Source organism: Antechinus flavipes, chromosome 2 (assembly GCF_016432865.1).
Source record: "Antechinus flavipes isolate AdamAnt ecotype Samford, QLD, Australia chromosome 2, AdamAnt_v2, whole genome shotgun sequence".
Lineage (NCBI taxonomy): Eukaryota > Metazoa > Chordata > Mammalia > Dasyuromorphia > Dasyuridae > Antechinus > Antechinus flavipes.
The window spans coordinates 313,433,336-313,449,847 of NC_067399.1; the positions used below are offsets into that span (position 1 = coordinate 313,433,336).

Below are 16,512 nucleotides of genomic sequence, written 5' to 3' on the forward strand. Positions count from 1 at the left end.
CATTTAACTTGCGTTGAGAGATAACAGATATTGGAATCTCTGGGAAAAGCAGTCACTTAGACTCAAATCCCACCCAAATCAACCAAATAATGGAGAATGAATAGTAAATAGAGTGTTGGATTTAAAGTGAGGAAGACCAGGAAATCTCGTTGGATACTTACCCGCATATGACAATGAACAAGTCCTTTGATTTCCCTGTGCCTTCATTTTTTTTCATCTATAACTTGATTATATTGCCTCTAAGGTTTCTTCTAGCTCTTAATCTGTGATCTTATGATCTTTTGGACTGGGTTTGACCCAATTCCAAGAGCCAGAATGCCTCTGGTTATATATTTATTGTATTGTATGTACCTACAGCTTAAAAGTGGATTATCGAGGTGGGCAAGTGGATAGATTTAGCTTGGATTCAGGAAGACTCATCTTCCTGCACTCAAAGACCTGATTTCAAGTCCTTTTACCCTGTTTACTTTAGTTTCCTCATCTATAAAATGAAGTGGAGAAGAAAATGGCAAACTATTTCAGATTTTTTTCTAAGAAAACCCCAAAAGGAGTCATGAGGAGTCTGACATGACTGACAAATGACTAAACAATAGCTTAAAACATATTTCTCAAAAAAATTGCTACCTCCAGTGAAAACCTGATGTAACTATAAAAATTTCCTTTTATTCCTAATCCCCTACAGCAGCAGCACTGAGAGGTTTTTCTGTATATACCATTTCCTAGAACAACCATTCTGACACAATACCCTTGGGTATAATGTGCATCATTCAAGACTATATTCTTTTTTTACTTAGTATTTTATTTTTCTCCACTTATATATAAAAACATTTTTAACATCTGTTTTTAAAACTTCAAGTTCCAAATCCTCTTCCTTTCTCTCCCTCCCCTTTTCCATCATTGAAAAAGCAAGCAATTAATTATAGATTATACATGACTATATTCCTCTATCCCTTGACCTAACTCATCCTAACAGATATTGTTATATATTTATCTTTGATAAATAGAACTTTGAGGAGGGAGACAGAACCCGTGTGGCTTTTCAATCAATCTCTAACTTCAAACTGTTGGATCATCAATTCTCTCTAGGATGTAGGCAAAGAGAGCAGATTTACTCTTGTTAAATCTTCTAAAATAACAGCATGGGAATGTTTACATTGGTGAAGTGCACCTTACTCTGTTTCCATGAGCCAAAGCCCTAACATTATCAATGAATTCAAATTTTTGATAAATTTCATTTTCAATACCTATGAGTTTCACATTTAGCATTAAATATAAATCAAAATCACCCATTAAAAAGGTCCCAGAATCTTCACATTCCAAAGTTTTGCTAGGTTAATCATATATAGAGAGTACTACTATGTTGAATACAACATAGTAGTAGGTTCTCACTACAATTGTACTAGCAATACAACATGAAAAAAATAGGAGTCATTACTCCAATTTCTGTCCTTTTCGTCCTCCTACTCTGCAACGTTATTTTTTGGGAATAATAAAATCTGATAAAATAATAAAATAGCAAAAGTTTATTATCTTCTCTATCTTTTTTTAAATGGCTACTATTATATCAAAAGATTGAGAGTAGTTAGGTGGCACAGTGAACAGAAATCTAAGCTTGGAATCAGGAAGGCCTGTGTTTAAATCTGATCTCAGACACTTACTAATTGTGTGTAACCCTGGCAAGTCACTTAATCCTGTCTGCCTCAATTTCCTCATTTATTAAATGAGCTAGAAAAGGAAATGGCAAACCATTCCCATATCTTTGACAAGAAAACTCCAAATGGAATCGAAAAGTTTTAGAAACAACTGAAATAACTGAACAATAAAATATCAAATAAATAATTGTTAAACGTTAATGAGTAACAAATAAAAGTGTCAGTGGTCTTGGCCAAAATTAATTAAGAACTAGACTTGGAGTCAGGAAGAAGTGGGGCACGTTCTATTGCTGACACATAATGATTTAAGGACCCTGCACAAGTAAATCACTTAATCTGGATATTCTAAAAGGCTCTCTAAAACTCCAAATGGAAGAGCAAGTGCTGACTTGTACTGGTTGAGGTAGTATCCTCCCTGGAAGTTCTCTAAAAATGGAATCACAGGTTTTATACAAATGATCATGAGTTATGAAGAAGGAAGATTACTTTTTCTATCGCATCCTGCAAAGGCAGAATGCCTTTGAGGCCCAGTCATAGGATTAGAAAGCTGAAAAAAGCCAGAGAGATCATCTAGCTTAACTCCCATCATTTTGTAGATGAGGAAAATGAGATTAAAAAGGTAAGTCATCTGCCCAAAGTTAGGGAGCTTTGAGAAGACCCCAGGAATAAATCAAATGGGAATTTGGGCCCTCTGACAGACAACAAATAAGAAGGGGAGTGATTTCAGTAGGAACTAAGTGCTAAACCAGAGGCATGACTTAATATAGCCAGGGAAAAGGGGTATTTACTTTGGACTAGGAGTAGAAAAGATTGGAAATGTAGAACCCAAATCTCTTAAAGAGTTAGACCTCATTACCTAGACTAACAAAAGACTAGACTTAGATACCTGGGCCTCTAAGTATATACAGACAGGAAGTCACTAAATAAGTCTAGTTTCTACATGTGAAGTCTAGTTTCTTTCATGATCTTTGGTCCTATCTAATCACTGTCCATCAGATATATCAAATCGAATACAACTATCTCAAATGCAGCATGTTCAAAACAAAACTCATAAGAATTTCGCTTCCCACCACTACCAAACCCTCCCCCCGAAAAAAACAAACAAACTATCCTTCTGAACTTGTCTCAAACATTGAGGGCAAAAGAGTTCCTTGTTCCAGTCATCCAAATTCACAAACTAATTATTATTCTTGACTCCTTATTTGAAATGACCCCATACCTTCAATAAATTGACAGATCACATAATTTCTATCATCATAATATTTCTACTCCAGGTACCCTTCTTTTCATTTACACAGCTACCATCCTATCTCAGAACCTCATTGCCCCCTTCCCCGGACTACTATAATAACATTCTATTGACCATTCTACTTCAAAAATCTCCTTAAAACTTGTCTGATCCTTTCAATCTCTCCACTACACATACAACATACCACACATACTCAATAACTGCCTATTACCTTTAGAATCAAAAATAATAAACTTTTTGATTTAGCATTAAAATGCTTTATATCTTATACTTCCTCTCAAAACTATATTGAATATTTTGTACAATATGATCATACTTATATAAATATACATACTCTCCCTTAATAGGTTGTAATCATCTTAAGTATAGGGACCATTTCATTTTTTGTCTTTATTCTACCACTACTAATCAAAGTGTCTGGCACATAGCAAGTACTTAAGTAGTTAATGATTGATTGATAGATGGAAAAAGTGCAGGTCTAATCATGACACTCTACTTGGGCTCTGGTGATTCCCTATCATTTTGTAAGATCAAATATAAATATTTTATTTGGTATTCAAAGTCTTCCAAAACACACAGACACAGATATATACATACACACACACACAATTTTCCAGTTTTGTTATATATATCTTACAATACCCCCACCTTCACATACTGTTTAATCTAATATCACTAACCTCTTACATATCTCCAGAATTCAGACATTTCATCAGCTGTTTTCCATGCCTGAAATGTTTTTCATCTTCATCTCCGCCAGCCAACTACCTTAATGTCCTAGCTAAAATCTTGTTTTCTAAAATCCTTTACCAACTTCTCATTATAGTGCCTTCCCTTTGTTAATTATTTCCAATTTCTTCTATATATAGCTTGTTTTCACATAGTCATTTGCAAGTTGATTCCCCCCTTATATTGAGAACTTTTTGAGAACAAGAACTGTCTTTTATCTATCTTTGCATCCTTAGTGCTTAATCCTGTGATTGTTCTAAATAAATGTTTATTGAGTGAATTCTGTACCTCTCAGTTCAGTTTGTCTTCTATATTATCTTGGACTGACTGTAGTAGTCTAAATCCGTAGTAATGCTGACCTTTCTCCTTCCAGTTCTCTCTTAATTCTTGTGTAACTTCCTTAACACATTTTGGTATTTTAGTAGAAATGCTCTTATTTTTTCATACATTTAATTATTCCCACAACAACTAGATTATAATTACTGTAACAGTAAAAATCATACCATATACTTCTTTTGCATCATCCACTCCCAAACACAATTTCTGGTTCTTTCAATCTTCTTGTCCCTTATCCCTTATCCCTTAATGTCATACCAATTCTTTACTCTATTATTTTGAGCCCTTTCACTCTTCTTTAGTTTTCCAGTCTACGAACCTTCTTCATGGCTTCATAAATAATAGTACCCTCTCCTTGCTCTCTTAATCCTCCAATGCTTCCACTTTGCTAACCTTCAGTTCTTGGTAACTTTTAGCATCTGTCTCCTCTGCTCCTACTTCTTATTCATCAAATGTTCTATAGAAAATAGTATCTTTCTGACTGATGCAAGTTCCAAAGATCTTGTGATGAAGAGAGCCATCTAACCCAGAGAGAGAACTGTGGGAACTGAGTGTGGATCACAACACAGCATTTTCACTCTCTTTGTTGTTGTTTGCTTGAATTTTGTTTTCTTACTCATTTACTTTCTTTTTTTAATCTGATTTTTCTTTTGCAGAAAGAGAATTATATAAATATGTTTATACATATTGGATTTAACATATATTTTAACATGTTTAACATATACTGGATTGTCTGCCATCTAGGGGAGGTGGTGGGGGGAAGGAGAAAATCTGAAACACAAGGCCCAATGTTGTCAAGTTATCTGTGCATGTTTTAAAAATTAAAAAAAGAAAAAGAAAAACATCTTTCTGATTGAATATTCAACAGATTTGAGTTATCTAATCTTCAATGGACCCTAACTCTTACACAGCAATCCTTTGGATTCATATCCCATTGACTTTGTCACATAGTCCACAATAACTCTGCTTTCTCACTCAATTCTGCTTTCTCACACATTCAGCAAATGACTTTACCTTAAGAAGAGTGAGATCACTTGATGCAAAATTCCTTAATTCCTCATGTCTGTATCATTAAATTTTTTTACTCATCTTCTTTTCTTCAGTTGCATAAAGTATTCCTTCTTATTAGCTAAGTTAATCCTTTCTCCTCTGAAGCTGATCTCATTCCCTACCATCTCTGAGACCTCACAACAGAAATCTCTGTCCTGCTTCTGTCTCTCTCTATATCGTTCTTTCTGTTTCTCTTTGCATATGTCTCTGTGTCTGCCTACCTGTTCATCTCTGTCTCCCTGTGTGTGTATGAATCTCTCCCTCTGCCTTTCTTTCTCAAATTATTTCTTTTTTATTCTTTACTTGTCCTCTGTATGTCTCTGTCTCCCTCTGTCTCTTTGTGTTTTTCTCTATGTCTCTCTCTTTACTCCTCTCTCTCTCCTTCCTTTTTATTGATTGCTTCTCTGTCTACAAATACATAAATAAACATTTTGTTATCCTGCTACCTCCTCAAACTATTACTTTATCTCTTTTCCCCTTCACTATAAGATATCTAAGTCAAGCAACCAAACAAGCATTTTTTAAAACTTACTATGTGTCAGGTATGGTAATATAAAAGAGGATTTTAAAAGAAGAGGAGGAAGAAGAGGAAGAAAAGAAGCAGGAAGAGGAGGAAAAGGAGGAGAAGGAGGGAGATGAGGAAGAGGAGGAGGGGGGAGGGAGGGAAGGAGGAAGAGAGAGAGAGAGAGAAAAAGAGAGAGAGAGAGAGAGAAGGAAGGAGAGAAGAAAGAAGGAAGGGAGGGAGGAAGGAAGAGAGGGAGGGAGGGAGGAAATGAGGAAGGAAGGAAGGAAGGAAGGAAGGAAGGAAGGAAGGAAGGAAGGAAGGAAGGAAAGAAGGAAGGAAGGAAGGAAAGAAGGAAGGAAGGAAGGAAAGAAGGAAGGAAGGAAAGAAGGAAGGAAGGAAGGAAGGAAGGAAGGAAGGAAGGAAGGAAGGAAGGAAGGAAGGAAGGAAGGAAGGAAGGAAGGAAGGAGGAAACATAGTGTGGAGGAGTAGGAAGATGGAAGTGGAGTAGGAGAAGAATAAAAATAATTTTTGGCTGGAATTTTCGAGGGTGTGCTAAGTAGTTTCCAGGGGGAAAAATTCTCTATCATTGCAAATTATAAACTTCTTTATAATTTATAATCTTCAAGAATTACCTCTCAGGGTCATTAAGAGATAAAATACCTTGACCAAGGTCTCAGGACCCATATGTAGCAGAGAAAGAAATTGAACCCTAACTCTCTAGCCAGTCTTCCAGGATATTTTTTGTTATATCATTCTTTATTTAATCAAGCACTTTTACATGTATTATATTTTATGTGCATTTTTGTCTCACAATAAACTGTGAGAAATTACAACCTGTGAAATAATGGAGACTCTTTCTCCATTATTTGTATAACTAGTACCTGGCATATAGTAAAATTCAGTTTCCTAATCTGTAAACTGAGATTATTCAACTAGAGATCTTTAAGATCCATTCCACCTCTAAATTCTATGATATATCAAAGTAAAACGCATACCTTTTCCAACCTTTTTTTTCCTGTTAAAAGTATCACCATCTTCCCATTTACTCCCCCACTCAATATATCTTTTACTTGTCAAGTCCTTTCAATTCAACCTCCATACTATTTTTGATATCTATCCCATCCTTTTAACTCCCACTTCAGCCACATTCAGCTACATTCTTCTTATTATTTTTTCTTTTTATATGGACTCTTTTAATAGTTATTTTTCATGCCTCCAGTCTACCCCCTGCCCAATCTATCCTTCACACTTCTGTCTGGGTAATCTTCCTAATGTATCAGCCTGATCACATCATACCTATACAGAATTTATGCCTTATTTAATGTATCCTAAAACTCTATTATCTTTTTTTGGCTGCCTTCACTCTGTTGTGTAATGTTGAGCTTAAAAGCCCAAAGTTCCATTTCTGACAAATGGCTATCTAGCCACAGTTCACCCATCTTTATGGAACCAAAGTTAGATTTATCTTTATTGAATTTTATGTTATTAGGTTTAGTACAACATTTTTAGCCTGCAAGAGCTTTTTTGAATCATGCATCTGACATCTAACATTTGAAATATCCTACTTCTGTACCACCTACAAGTTGTATGAGCCTATTATTTATTCCTTTATTCAACACTGACAAAAATGTTAACTTATAACTCCATGATACTCCATTAGTGTTCTCCTTCTAAATTGCCATTATTAAATAGTTAATGAATAATCTTTGAGTTCTGGAATTCAACTGTTGCTTGATCCCCACAATTATTCCATGGTCTAGCCATATTTACCCAACATGTCCACAAGAATAGCATGATATATCAAATCTTTGACAAAAATCTAGAAAAATGATATCTAGAGCATATGAAGTTATTATTAGTTAGTCCAAAAGAACTTGATGATCATGTACCCTTTTCTTATATGTTTACTTATCATTCCCTTACTATGTTGCAGCATTTTTAAAAGAGATGTTCCATTTATCATAGGCCATTAGAATGCTAAAATAGGAAATCAAAAGATAACTGGAATGAGAGACAAATTTGGCTTTGGAGTAGAAAATGAATCAGGACAGAAACTAAGAGAGTTTATTTGTTATGAATAGCAAGTCATAACAAACACTCTTTTTCAAAAACTCAAAAGATGATTCTACATATGGATATCACCAGATAGTTAATATCAAAAATCAGATTGATTAAATATTTTGCAACCAAAGATAATAAAGTTCTAAACAGTCAGTTAAAACAGGTAACAAATATAGTGATTCAAATCATAAGTGATTTATTGAAAAATGCAGACTTAAATTGAAGAAAATTGAAAAAACCATTATATCATAAGTATGACCCAAGTAATATCTTTTATGCACATAAATTAGAAGTGATGAATAGATTTAAGGGATTAGATCTGGTAGATAAAGAGCCTGAAGAACTATAGGCAGAGATTCACAATATTGTTCAGAAGGCATAAAAAATTTCAAAGAAAAAGAACAGAAAGAAAGCAAAATGGTTCTCTAATGAAGCTTTACAAACAGCTTAGAAAAGAAGGAATATGGATAGTAAAGGGAATGATACACCCAACTGAATACAGCATTTCAGAGAACAGCAAGTGAGATAAGTTTTTACTGAATGGACAATGCAAAGAAATAGAAAAAAGTACCCAATTGAATGGGAAAGACAAGAGATCTCTTCAAGAAAATTAAAGATATCAAGGTAACATTTCAAGCAAAAAAAGGGATGTTATAAAAAATAAAAAATGATAAGGATGATGTTAAAGAGGCTTGGAGAGACTTAAATGAACTGATGCTAATAAAATGAACAGAACCCAGAGATAATTATATACAGCAACAATAATATTATACAATGATCAATTCTGATGGACGTGACTCTTTCCTACAATAAGATGACTGAGGCCAGTTCCAATGATCTTGTGAAGAAGAGAGCCCTCTACACCCAGGGAGAGGACTGTGGGAACTGAGTGTGAATCACAACATAGCATTCTCACTCGCTCTGTTATTGTTTGCTTGCATTTTGATTTCTTTTTCATTCTTTTCCTTTTTGATCTGATTTTTCTTGTGCAGCAAGATAATTATATAACTATTTACATATATTGGATTTAACATATATATTAACATTTTTAACATATATTGAATTGCTTGCCATCTAGAGGAGGGAGTGGGGGAAGGGAGGGGAAAATTTGGAACACATAGTTTTTCAAGGGTCAATGTTGAAAATTAATCTTTGAATATGTTTTGAAAATGAAAAAAGCTTTAATTTAAAAAAAAGATTCTGCAAGGTAAACTTCAGTTCTAGGTCAACCAAGAATTACCAGAAGTCCAAGCTGATTTTCAAAAAAAAGTAGAGGAATCAAAGGTCAAATTGCCAGCGTCTAATGGAATCCCAAGAAAGCAAGGGAGTTCCAGAAAGCACCTCTACTTTTGCTTCATTGATTAGACTAAAGCTTTTGACTGTGTGGATCACAATATAATGTGGTGAATCCTCTAAGAAATAGGAATACCAGATCATCTTACTTATATCCTGGAAAACCTCTATGCCAGGTAAAAACCACAGTTAGAACTGAACATGGAACAACTAGCTAATTTAAAATTGGAAAGGGAATTGGACAAGGCTGAATTGTCACCTTATATATCTAAATATTCAGAATACATCATGAAAAATGTCAGGCAGAACAAATAAAAAGACAGAATTAAGATTTCTGGGAGAAATCTCAATAATTTTAGATATGCAGATGATACCACTTTGATATCAGAAAATGAAGAAGAATTAAGATGCTGAAAGAGGAGGAGGAAAAAGCTGATTTGAAGCTTAACATTTAAAAAAAATTAAGATCATGAAAACTAGTCCTTGCATCACTTTCAAGTAAATAAAGGGAGGAGAAATAGAAGTGTCAGATTTTATATATTTGGGCTCAAATATCACTGCAGATGGTAACTGCAGCCATGAAATTTAAGATGCTTGTTTCTTGGAAGGAATGCTATGGCAAATCTGCACAGGATCATAAAAAGCATAGTCATCACTTTGCCAACAAAGGTCTATGTAATCAAAGCTATGGTTTTTCTAGTAGTAATGTATGGCTGTGAGTTAGACTACAAGGAAAGCTAAGGATTGCAGAATCAATACTTTTGAATGGTGACACCAGAGAAGATTTTTGAGAGATCTTTGGACAGCAAGAATATCTAGTAAGTAAACACTTAAGTGAATTCAGACTAGTATTCATTGAAAGAACAACTATTGAAGCTGAAGCTTAAAGACTTTGGTCACATAATGAGAAGACAGAACTCATTGAAAAAGATTTTATTATAAGAAAAGGTGATGGAAAAGAATGAAGGGAAAAGCAGAAGGGATGGCAATGCATGGGATGGATAGATAGAGACTCTGAAGCAATGATATTGAGCTTGGACAGACTTTGGGAGATAGTGGAGAAGAGAAGGGCCTGGCATGCTATGTTCAATGGGATCACAAAGAGTTGGACATGACTGAATGATTGAATAACAACAGAAATTTTTTTCAGAATCAAAGTTAATCTAATTAGCTATCGTGTTCAAACTCCATTCACTTCTGTTGTTGTTGTTATTGCTGTTGTTGTTTTGAGTCCTAAGGCACCTCTCTCATTCTTAAGTCTTTCAAAGATCATTGACCATGTCTCAGCAATTACATCCTCCAGTTCTTTCAGTTTCTTGGGATTCAGTTTATCAGAATTTCATGATTTGAACACATCAAGGGCAGCCAGATGTACATTGTATTAGCCATTATTATTTGCTTCTTTTTAGTCTGAACACAATAGATTTTTATATAGATGGCAGACTTATCAAACTTGCAGATAGCATAAAGGGAGGAGGGCAGCTAAATCATTAGGTAGCATAATCAAGATTCAAAATAATCTTGTCGGCTAGAATTGGGGCCTGGCATGGTCCCAAATCTAATAGCCTGGCATGGTCTTTGAAATTTTTTCCACACCTTGTCTTAACCTGCCTTTGCAGCATTAACCTTCACTCTGTTGTGCTATTCTTGTAGACAGATTGGACAAATATAGACTAGATGAAAGGTGTCATATGCATAGCCCACAATACTCCTAAAGTGTGGGTTAAAGCAGATTAAATCAACAATTTTAATGTGTTCATGTATTAATTTTAAAAAGAAATGTATAAACATGTGGTACACAGTCATCCTTATGTATGTTTTGGTGTCCCCCATTTCTATTTAAATTTGAAACTATTGGGCTAGATCCTGCAATAGTTATAAAGATTCAGCCACATTCATCCCAGAATGGCTCAGGATACTCTGAATTATGCTTTCCAAAAATCTAAAATTGATATCAGTCATGCTTATTATTCCTCTCTCCTTGATGACAAATTCTATAATGGAATAATCACTTTTCCGCAAGATTCCCATTATTTCCACTTTATTAGACAGTTCTTCTTTGTTAATGAAAATCATAAATAAGAATTCCCCTAATTAATTCCCCTATCTCTTGAGGGAGGAAATTATCTATTAAGGCAAGTCAAGAAATTCTTAAGTACTTTGTTTTTTGGAAGAAAAGAAGATCTCCAGCAATGTCTGGATATTTGAATCCCTTCTGTTTCTCTGACAGGCTTACCATGTCTCATTGATCTATTTCCTAAACTCTTCATCTGTTTCTTCCTCTCCAGTTTCTCGGATGACAATATCACACTTCTGGCTCTATGGACCTTTGCCCAAATATTTCCAATCATGCTGAATCCATTTATATTCCTTGATATGAATATATTTTCATAATATATTATACTATCCCACTTCATTTACAGATTCTTTTTCTTTCAAATATGCAATATTTGTCCAGAGATACAGTTCCATAATAGAGTTTATCTTACAAAGTTTCAGTTATTGTTATATAATTAAATTTCCCCCCTGTACTAATTCAAGACCTCTAACTGATTTTGCTTAACTGTGCATTTGTCTAGATAACTGAGGAGTAATAAAACTAACTCCTTTTGAGTTTTGGGGGATATCTAGCTTTCCTCATAGACAAATTTCTCCCTTTTTTCTTTTAAACTTGAAGTCCTTTTGGTGACTATATATATTACATATATATATAATTGTCTAGAGTTAGACAAATACATTTTCATACTCCTTATTAGGTATACTCCATCCCTGACCAAGAACCTGTTCTTTTTCTTGTTTTAAATTATCATATATCATCATCAAATCCAAAATTATAAGTGACAAGTTACAGGTAGACACCACTATATTTTTCGAATAGAATTGACTTTTCCAAGTGAAGACACACCAGGGCTGAGGGACCCAGTATCAGTAGTTACTAAAGAGGCCATATTATCACATGGTGAATTCAAGCTCATAAATAGATGGAAGTGAATAAAAATTTAATTCTATCCAAAATTTTGCATTCATCCTATATATGAATAGTGTTTTCAACTTTTCTGGCCCACATAGCACAAAACATATTTTAAAAGGTTAGTCAGTAATCACAACAGCAAGATTCTGTGGATTTTGTGTTCAATGCTACATTCATGAAAGAGAAAAAAGACTATGTTAAGACAGAGAAAGGAAAAAAATATCTTTCAATCTTTTCATCTAATTTCTCAGCCCCAGGGTTTGCTCATTCTCAGCTTCCTATGCACTCATTTCCATGTACTCAATTGCAAATGCCATGTCCCTCTGCATTTGGATACCACAATCAAGAGAATGAACTATGAGGAATGAACAAGTGTTGGCATGTACACAGTAGTACCCAGATGGGCCCCAGGGAGCAGTTCTCCTTTTAAGGAAAAAATAATCACCACCTGATTTTTTTCCCTTTCTTTTCAGTTACTAAGGAATTTTTAACTTTCTATAGACCTAAATAAGAGCTAATACCAAGAAAACCACAAGGTGTTGAAGATTAAATATTTCGGGAAAATTAAATGTTGAAAGCCAAAGGTCGGGAAAAGATGACCCCACTGGGATCTCTTTGAGCTATGTAATTCTATGATACATTTATTAATTCATATGAATTTGCTTTTTCAAGTTATTACAGGACATCTGATAAGCATTTGTTCTAAAGGGAACACTGGGGGAATAAAAAGCCAAGGTCTAAGATTGTCTTTTCTATTGCATAAGGGTGAATATGAATCTAACCATCACTTCTCAACTTTACAGTTGATTCTCAAATGGAATAAATTCCTTCTCAATAAGCAAATGAGAAAGATTTGTAACATTATATACATGTGTGTGTCTTTTTTGATAAAACACTAGCAAAATGTATAATTTTTTCACTTCAGTAAACAGACACAGGGTCTCTCAGACACCACAGCATCTGGTTATAACTTTCATGCCAAAACTACTTATCATGGCACAATATTTTGGCAGGACAGTAAATTACAACAATTCCCAAAGAATTTTAAAACTAGGATATTGAGTATGTCCCTGTCTCTCCTACTTTATTACTATTTTTTTGTTAATGCTAACAGTTATTATTGTTCTATTTTATACTTGGACATTTGGCCAGATGGATAAAGGGTAAAAAGGAGTAGAAACTCCAAATGATACCTAAAGTATTTAAGGTTGAATATCAGGCTTCTGACATTTTAAATCATTTCAAAGACTACAGATCAATTTCCCATAGATAAGAATCCTTTTTATCAAGTAATCAAGTAATCAACAAGTATTTATTAAGTACTTATTACATATTAGGCACTATGCTAGGCACTGGCAGTACAAGTAAAAAAAAATGAAACCTTCCCTATCTCCAGAAGTTTGCATTTTAATAAGGGAGACAAAAATAAAGAAGTTATATAGATGGGTTCTACCATGCCCACCCACGTACTTCAGTAGTAACATTTGTTCTTAAGATAATTACCTCTGATTGCTTTTTAGCTCAGATGTTTCTAGATTCAGGGAGTATCTCTATTTATTAGGTATCTGTACTAAGTTTGATATTAATATTGTGAGCTCTTAAAAATGGGGACAAAGAGTGCCGATAGTAGGGCCAGGAAGGAGGGGAGGCACTTAGGTTACCTAAGATGAGATGAACTTGCTCAGATCAAAAAACAGAACAGATGAAGTCTCTTAGATTGACCAGAGTGAGAACAAGCTGATGAGTAGCCCCTTCACTTCCAGTATGGATGATATGAAGAGACCCAGTCTTTTACCAAAAAAAAACTCAAAACAAACAAAAATAGCTTCTGTTTATTGCACTAGGTCTCAGACAACAGTGTAAAGATATCACAGGGATAAAGGCAAGCCAAGTCCAATGAAATCAAGACAAAATCTGGAATTAGTACATAGGAATCAGATGGAAGTTTGGGCTCAGGAAACATAATTGAGGAGTTAAGACCCAGAACAGAGCATCAGATCAACATGAATCAAATAACCAGCAGCAAAGGAGTACAAAGAAGCCAAGAACAAGATCCCTACACATCTGGCAGATCCAGATATTCCTCCCGCTCCTTCCCAAGAGTTTTTATGAATAATATTCTCCTCATTTTATTCAGAATCTTCAAGTATTTTCTGTTCCATCTAGTAAATTCAAAAATATTCAGATTCTCTACAATCTCTTCTATATTTTTTCAATAAAATGATTTCATATAAAAACTTCCTTTCATTTATTTGTTAAATAGGCACTAGCAGAATTTTTAGCTTGGATATAATTGCTGTCTATCTTGAATGTTTTCAGTCAATAGGAATTTAAGTATTTACTATGTGGTAAGAGGTGTGGAAATCACTCGGAGAAGAAAAAGGCCAGAACAATCCCTGCCTTCAAGTAGATCAAATTACAACAAGACATTCGGCTTGTAAGTAACTAGATAAATGCAAGACATAATCACAGTAGATGAAGGCAATATAAAAGAAGGCGGCATTATTAGCAGGTGAAGATGAGATTTTGAGCAGTCTTAAAGAAAGCCATGCAAAGTAGGAGTTGGAAGTCAAGAGATACAATATTCCAAGGAAAATGGACAATAAGATCAAAGGTATAGAGATAGACATAGAGTATCAAATTTGAGGAACAGCAAGTATGTCAGAGTAGCCTGATCATAGTAATCTATGATTATGTGACAGGATGTAAAAAGTGTAAGAAGACTAGAAATGTAGGAAAGGATCAAAGGACTTTAAGTACTAAACATATGATTTTATGGACATAATAAGGACCCACTGGAGCACAGTGAGCAGGAAAGGATAACATGGTAAAATGTACATTTTAGGAAAAAATCACTTCAATTACTCCTCAAACTAGTTGGGCTAGAATCATGTGTTTTAAAAAATTACTTTGGTAGCTGAATGGAAGATGAATTAGAATGGAATGAGTCAAGGAGACAGACTAGAAGAATATTGCAAAAGACCAGGTAAGATGTGATAAGAGCCAGAACAAAGTTGTAGCCTCTTGGGTAGAAAGAAGGTGTATATGACAGATATTGTGAAGGTAAAAAAAAAAGACAAGATGTAGCAATGGATTGGCTACTGGTATGAATGGGAATGAGAAGTCAGTAATAACACCCAGATTATATGCCTATCTTAGGAGGAGTTCGTTAGTGCCTTCCACAGAAATAGGAAACTTTGGAAGGTAAAGAAGATTTGTCATATTAAGTTTGAAATACTTTGGAATACTTAAAGGACATCTAATTTGAGATGTCTAAGAGGTAGAAGGAAATATATGACTATACTCAGCAAAGAGACTAAGGTCTATATAGATATGGAAAGTGTCTATCCAGAGATAATCATGGAACTGATGGGAGCTAATGAGTTTACCAAGTGAGACAGTACAGAACAAAAGAGAGAAGGAGGTATGATTTAAAAACATAGGTATTTTTTAGTTAAGTACATACAAAAATCCTTTTAGGGGAGAAGACTTGGCTTTGCTGCCATGATTTCACCTTAATTCTGAAATCACATCTAAGTTGTGAAGAAGATAGGGATGAAAGAATGGAAGAAATACATTCCATCCACTAATCATCCCATCTTAGATCTAGATACCTCTTTAAGGGACAGAGAAATGCTAAAGTCCTGATGTTTTTGGTAATGTTAGTTGTATTTTCAATGGATATCAGAGATATCAGGAGCTATTTGGTTCCCTTGATTCTCTATGGATTGAGTCATAGAAACTAGATGGGACTTGAGTACTCATGTCAGTCAATCTGGCCATTGCCAGTTATCTTGACTTTTGTCTTGCTGCTGAACATCACTGATTCTGGAGGAGAGAGTGATGACTCTGCACAGCTCTGTCTCACTTAAATTCACCTCATATGCAAATCAAAACATCACCTTCATGTTAATGGGTATCTGCTCTGTTACTTAGAGAATTACTGATTCCTATGAAATTAACAGTTGACAAAGCTAGAAAAACAGTAAAAGTCAAAAGGAAGGACTTGAACATAATTCTTCCTGAATCCAAGGCTGACTTCCTATATTTTATGCTGTTTCTTTTATCTTTTGGACCTATGATTTATTGATGTAAAGGATCCCTGATGAGGAGATCCCCTCCATCAATGCAGATCAGCACCTACTCTGTCAGTTACTATTTTAGAGAGCTGGTTAAAAGCAATTAAAGAACTCAGACCTTTTTTTATTCCAAGACTGTTTCTCTATTTACTCCAAAAAACTGTCTTTCATTATAATTACATTAATTCAATCCAATTCATTCATCTTTATTAAGTGCCTACTGTATGCATTTTAGGGGTTGATAGGGTATATTGCATTTTTTTCTCCCAATATATTGTAAATCAAGAAATGTGTGTTTGTTTATCCTAAGGAATAATTCTTTCTAGGGTTTTTTCCTCTCCTTTAATCCAACAAATTGGCAGAAACATCACCTTACTACTACCACTTTATTTATTAACTTTATTTCCAAAGCACATTTGTATTCATTATAGCATATCATTCTTTTTTTAATATTTTATTTTATTTTATTTTATAATAATTTTATATTGACAGAATCCATGCCAGGGTAATTTTTTTACAACATTATCCCTTGCATTCGTTTCTGTTCCGATTTTTCCCCTCCCTCCCTCCACCCCCTCCCCTAGATG

At 34.4% G+C, this 16,512-nt stretch overlaps 1 protein-coding gene across 25 annotated transcripts in view; it reads right to left on the bottom strand.

The window, feature by feature from the left end:
- Nucleotides 1-16,512, bottom strand: part of NRXN3 (neurexin 3) — a 2,067,316-nt gene that overhangs the window by 1,400,245 nt on the left and 650,559 nt on the right. The gene's annotated exons all lie outside the window — the stretch shown is intronic.